Source organism: Dipteris shenzhenensis, chromosome 31, assembly GCF_047967505.1.
Source record: "Dipteris shenzhenensis isolate YYH24624 ecotype China chromosome 31, Dip_SZ_1.0, whole genome shotgun sequence".
Classification (NCBI taxonomy): domain Eukaryota; kingdom Viridiplantae; phylum Streptophyta; class Polypodiopsida; order Gleicheniales; family Dipteridaceae; genus Dipteris; species Dipteris shenzhenensis.
The window spans coordinates 25,156,177-25,163,294 of NC_141626.1; positions in this window are offsets into that span (position 1 = coordinate 25,156,177).

Here is a 7,118-nt window from a genome sequence, read left to right on the forward strand (position 1 = left end):
AGTAATTAGACAGGGAGCTAGGCAGGGGCTTGGGGGGAATAAAATCAAACAACTTTTTCCAAAAATGGATTTCCCCCAACTCGGCCCCTGCTCCCAACCCTTATGTCAATTTGTGCATCCATAGCATCATCCCATTGTGGATTATGAAATCTCCTAGCTCCACAATGGCTCACACCTACACTTGTATTGAATAGCCCATATTTGATCCATTCCTTTGCCTCAATCAATGCATCTTCAGTACTGAGCAATACTCGATCGACTCCACCTCTGCCTTTGGGAGTGTGCATTGGGTGCAAGATTTATGGAAATAGGAAGCTCACATCACAAGTCGGCATTAATTTTGCAAGTCTAGGACAAGTAGTGCCCAACAATGGAGGTGGGAAGCCACAAAAATACCCACAAAGATACTATAGGGGGCGACCAACAACAAGAGGAGCATATACACACCATAGCCATAGCCACTCAACTTCCTCCATGCATCATAGGTTTGGAAGGGAAGGGGGAGAAAGATTCTACACCATGTGTTTTGGGAGAAAGACAAAAACATTCTTTGCTTGCTTCTCAGATTTAGTGATACGTAATCTGCACCTCTTTCAATAGACCATGGCTTGTAAAAAGCTACTAGTACCCGAGGTAAGCCTGCATCTTCTACCTATGCTCCTTAGCTTTAGCATTTGTAATTGAACAAAAAAACACATGCAAGCCTTGTTCACATGAAACTCCAAGCATCGTGATGCTTTAACCTATCTCTGGTGCTACAAAGACTATACAACTTCGTGGACAATCAATTTGAAGGCACCATTTTGTTACATTAAGGTACTATTCATGTTTTAGCATCCCCTCATTCAGTAAGATATTTGAAACATGAAATTGCAGTGGAAGTGGATTTGGCATAATATCTTTTGCAAGGTATATATTACAAAAGTGTTGAACTGAGATTGACGGTGATAAAATTTTGCAAAGTCGAGGCCTTCCAAAAAACCTATGCCAATAGAGACGATTTACTTCTAGAAATTTTTGACCTCTACTACCTATGATTGTAAGGTGGTTCCTTTTTTTTTTCTTTGAGTTCTCTCATAATTGAAGATTATAGTTTTCTTCATCCATTACCCAAATTTTGGTTCTACAAAACCAAGAATTCCCCAATGCCTTGCCATAGAATTTGTGCTAAATAGAATGACAAAATGAGGTTACTTAGAGTTTTGAGAGAACCTTCATATGGGCTGAAAAACACCCTGCCTAATTGCATCACGCAGTCATCTTTTGTCAAGCCTGCTTTGTTGATGACTACAAGTAGCATTATCAGGCTCGTGGAAATGATGATCAAAGTCCTCTTGTGTAAGTGATACTCTATCAATCCTGTTGAGGGACATCTACAAACCATTTGTGCTTGAGCAAGAAGATGCCTTGTTTTTATTCGTGCCAAGGTTTTGCTTCCATTTCCCTTTTCCCCTGCCCTAAAGATGATGCATGTCTGTAAATAAATCTTTGATAGAAGAATATTTTCCAATACATATTTGCATGTCTTCAACCATGCTTGAATAGGGCCATTCTAAAATAGTATGAGCTTTTTCAAACTCCATGAGAAATCTTGTAACATTCAAGCAAACTCATCCCATTAGCATCATGGTCACTCACAATATCATGTGGCAGCCATGTAATTTGAAGACATTCTCCATAGATTGGGAAGCAGTAAGGGAGGCTGAATATTGAGTTTTGGTAGGAATCAAATGCACAGCCCTGGTAAGTCCGTCAACCACAAGAAAAATATTGTTCCATTTAGACCCTTGAAGATATGCACATGACTTGAACCCCTCTTTTCCTTTTAGCTCACAAGCTCAAGTAAATGCAACATGATTTGATTGAATTGTTTTTAATTGCTCATATTTCAACCTACACTGATGCATATATACTCTAAGATTGTCGGACTACTAATTTGGACATTTAAACATGAATGCAGATGATGGAATTTGGTTAGAAAAGTTTGGTTATATTTCACAATTTCTTGTCCAAGAATGTGTAGGCTTTTATTAGTAGAGCAGTGCATGGTTATGTTAATCATACTCTCCACTATTTGGTTTGGCCTTGTTACACAAAAAATTGGCATGCACAAGATTTATAGTCTAGTATAAAGGGTGGTCATGTTAATCTTATGCTTCATTGGAAGTAGACACATACAATTTTTTATTACATATGACTTTTGTCTATAGGTGACTATATTCCATTACTAGGGCCCATCAATCTTATAACAAAGCCATCTAAGACTGCACATTTGCCTGCACGGAAGATTTCCATAGATGTAGGTGCACTTCTTTATCAGGCTTCCTCTATAGCCATCAGCAAAGGCAGCTCATGAAGGCATTTTGAGAATTTGGAATGAAGTTGATAGTGTCAAAGTAAAGTAAACCTATGGTTTGATAGGACAAAAAAAGAAGGGTGAATTTGAGAAATCAATCTATTGCATGTTTTTGGGTAAATTGGTGTCATCTTGTATATCAAGGTTAGATTTATCTCTATTCAACATTTCAATAGCTCTGTATGATCCGTATTGTAGCTCATCCATGGATTCTTGATCATAGTGTGAATCTTGTGTAATCCTCAACTATCTTAAGCTATGTCTCTAAGCATGTGGAAATATACAATAATTTACTATTTGTATGTAGCTAAGATTGGGTAAGTGAAGATGAAATCACCTTCCTCACAAAGGGTGGTGAACTTTACACAGTTGTGACACTGCTTAGAAGCTCATGCATCCTAACCTAAATTTATTATGAGTGATTGAGGGGAAATATGGTTCTCGATACTATACAAAGGTGGGTCGTCTTTTTCACTAGAATCACAAGATTATTAAATTAGAGCTTTCTTGTTTGGGTTTTAAGCTTGTGCCTTGATTCTATGCTAAAAGAAAAAAGACATATCTATCCTTGGTTTTGTGGGGTCAAATGGAATCCTACTAAAAAAAGAGTCTCTCCAATCTCTGAGAAAAGTAACTCTCCTAGAGGAGGCTACTCGAGATGATCCCTGCATGGTCGCCCAAATGGCCATCAGAGTGTGTATTGTATTTGTCCAAGTACTGGCCAAAATCTGAGAAGGGTGAACCTGAGAACCCTCCAAAGCCTCAGTGCATCTAGCTCTCCAAATGTGCCATGCTGCAATGCTAGCTAGGATCTCCCATGGAGAGTTGACCGAGGAGTGAGCAGCCCTGAAAAGAGTGGCCGGAACATCCTCTAGAGAGCACGACTCCACAAGGTGTCATCGGATGTGAAGAGCCCAAGAGGAATCAAGTCTCTCAAAAAAAACCTAGGGCCCTGAAAGAGTAAGCCAAGCCATTGATCCCTAGGTCATATAGAAAGGTAGGCAAACAAAAGTGCTGAAAAGTCTTGTAATCCCCTTCCATCTGATTCTCGCCTGTCTACAATCCCAAAGGCAGTGTTGTATTGTCTGATTTTGTTTGATTTGAAGTTATTTTGTAGATATTCTTATTTCTATTACTAAGTTAATGATTTTAAAGAAATACTAATGATTTACTTATTGCAATTGTTAGGATGCATCAAAATTGACCATTTAGGGACGTGCGAAGCACCACTACTACAATATCTATGAGAAGTGAATTCATGACCATAGAGTGACCACAATGGGGCATGCTTTACAATGATTATTATTTTCTTTTATAGATAAAAAAGTCAAAGATCAAGAAGTTATTGGAAAGGCACATGGATGTAATACTATCTTTCATTGAATGGAAGCATTCATGTACATTGGCTAAAAATGATTTCATTGAAGATAGCAAGAAATTTTTTATACCACATTGGATATCTATATTTTGTTCTGTAAATTATCATATTAATCCTTTCAGAATGTACTACTTTAGGCTAATTGTTGTATTTAGTTAGCCAAGACAACTTTGAATTACTACATGAATCAGTGAGATGAAGAACAATAGGTTGTGAATGGATGAGAGAAACTAGGTTGTTTGTGGGCTCTTGTCAATGAGGTGTAGATGCAAGTCTTGAAAACAACTGATGGGGCATGGATTCCTTTAGAATTAATTCCTTTATTAGGTAGTAGGTTGTCTTTGGGATCTTGTGGATGAGGTATAGATGTACATGTTGTGTTTGGGATTTTAAATCAACAAGTATATGGTCTTTGAAAATGTACTACTTTTAAAGATTATGTAGGTTCAGTTAGATATGAGTCTTTATTTGCTTAATAATCCCAAAGGTGCCAAAATACACCACCTCATGCATGGATGACACAAATTAATATGTATTATGTTGTGTATATGAAATATGTATGTAGCTATTTGGAGGTTATATTTACTTCTTGGACATTACATCACATTTGAAAACAATCAGACATAATTGCATGTGATCACTTGTATTTATTATTTACATAGAATGGGAGTTGGCAACTTGAACCCCCAAGTGATGGAATACTCCAAGTAACATTTTGGGAAGGTTCTACTCTTAGGTATTGCTTATATTTAGAGCTAGATTGATTTTTTAATTCAATTAATAACTTTGACTCATGAATAATATAAGTTAGAGGGGATATTATAATTGAATATATATTTAAAAACTTTGCTTTTATAAATTTTATCAATTATATAACATTTTTAAAAGATCTTCTTCAAATGTACCGAAAATTTGGATGTAATAAACACAATGCATCATTTTTAAATTTAAATTATGTGGAAATCAAGCATGCAAAGATTCAATAAGAATACAGGACAGGACAAGGGTGGGAAAAAAATGTTCAAATTTTTTATTTATTAAAAGAAGTGGAAAGCTTTTGAAGGTTTAAAGTTAACATATCCATCAAGACCCGATGAAAGATATCCATATCATATCCTAATGTTTGGCATCCAAAAGTAAAAGTATTTGAACATCTAAAAGAAGCAACACCTGTGGATCAATTGTACCATAAGCATAGAACATGTCCATGCATATCCATGCTATTGAATTGAGGTACAATGAGATTATTAGGGGCATACATATGTATAATATGGATGATTCTTAAATAATGTAACAATTATCTGTAATGAAAAATTGTCTCTAAAAGTTTAAGAGTGACATTTGTTCTTATTGGTTTTAGTGTAAACACTAAAACAATAACTAGAGAAGGACATAATACATAAGAAATAAATATGATTGAATTTATGTAATAGATCAATCTTGGAGTATAATATGCATATGCATGCAAAAGTGAAAGGGATGACCTTGTAGAGTATAATATGCGTACTTTTTGTGAGTACCCATTGTGAGGCCATAGGTCATTGCACTGTATTTTTGCTTCCATGATTTGTTTGCACAATTTCATCAACATATTGAGAGTGAGCACTTTGGAAAGGCAAATATGTATGAGAAGATGATTGATTTTGGGAAAAGTCTGTAAGAGAGAGTTGTAGATTTAACACCAAGCTACAAATTTGATACTTTCTGATTTACATGGTTCAACCATTCAGGTGGACAAATAATGGCCCGAAGATGTAAAAAATGCACTCTAAATTGTTTTCTTGGCTTGGATTTGCATGCGCAATTCTAAATGCAAATTTGAAGCCTTAGATGGCGAGTTTGGGCAGAAAGAGATGATGATAAAAGTTGTAGGGAATCAAAAGACTGTTAAAAGTTACACTATGAATTATTTTCATATCTTGCACCATTTAGAAGATATGGGCCATGCCTAGCCAAAAGTCGCACCTGCTCACACCTAGGGCCATTTGGCCTTTTTTTTTCAAAATTTTATTTGGGGGAATGTCTCTCCATGCCCCAAAGATTGGTTCCCAATAAATCAAGGATGCCTAATAGTTTTTTTTTTTTTTGGGCGGGGGGGGGGGGGTTTGAATTGCCTAATATTTTTCAAATCATCTTTTTTCTCTTTTACTTATTGGGAACCACTATTTGGGGCTCAATCTTGTTGAAGCCTAGTTCAAGTGGTTGCCTTTCTTTGTTTACACAATACTTGTTCTTCTTGGCTCAACTAATTTTTTGTATAAATGTGTGGCTAATGGGGTGTACACTGGTGTTCATTATAGAGAAACTTGCTAATCACCAGGAAGGGGTTGATTAGGGGCAAGAAGTAATGTCATATGACACAACAAAGTCCTCTTGGCCAAGCACACATTTGGGCCAAACTTACATTGTTTGATCCAATTGCACACCCACATGCACATTGAGGCCAAGAGGCCTTTTTGAAATTGAGTTTTGGGTAAACTTCAACAAGCAACAAGAATAAGACAACAATTAAAACAACATAGATTATGATTTTACTTTATTTCATGAGAATGATAACATTTATTTATTTTAAAATGAAATAATATCAAAATTACCATAGAAAGGGCAAGTACAAGCACCCTCCATTGGGGAGCCAAAATATAGTGTCTACAAAAGGACACACTATAATATGATAGGTGTCTTCTAAAGGAAAAGAACACATACAAGATAGATAAATGTTGATGGGTATAGTGGTAAATGCTAAAGAATGACCACTTCCATCACATTGAAGAAAATTCTTCCCTCAACTTTTGATTGCCTCAATGTTCTATCCATCCATGCTCAAGTTTCTTGAAATCCAATCGAGATTACTTCCACATATTTGAAGAGATTTGAATAATTCTTATCCAATAAGCTACATGGAGAAGGTAGTTCATAATCCCTAGACATAGCCCTCATGCACCATGTAGCTTGCACCCTTTGGTTGATTGCTTGCTCCACTGCAACTTGCCAAGAAGACATTTTGTCACATGCACTTATAACTCAGGAAACACTTCTACTTCTTGTTGGTAACATTGAAATGGAACAATGAGAGATGTGAGAAAATAGATTTGAGTTGCTGAGTGAAAGTAATTAAAAAATTAGATTACAAAATAGCTTTGTTGTTACACTATCAACTACTAAGCACCACATTATAGAAGAATCTTGCAATGGAGCCATGAGAGGGTTAGAAAGGCGATGAAAAGTAATAATGGTGAGAAGAAAAAGGATTCAGGGGTCATAAAGTGATTAGGTGAGAAGAAGAAGGATTCAAGAGTTGGAAAGGGATTTGGGTGCATATGCATGGTTTGGGGGAAGGTTTGGAAGGGTTTCAGGTCATTTTTGGCACTTTTGAAAATTTTCAAA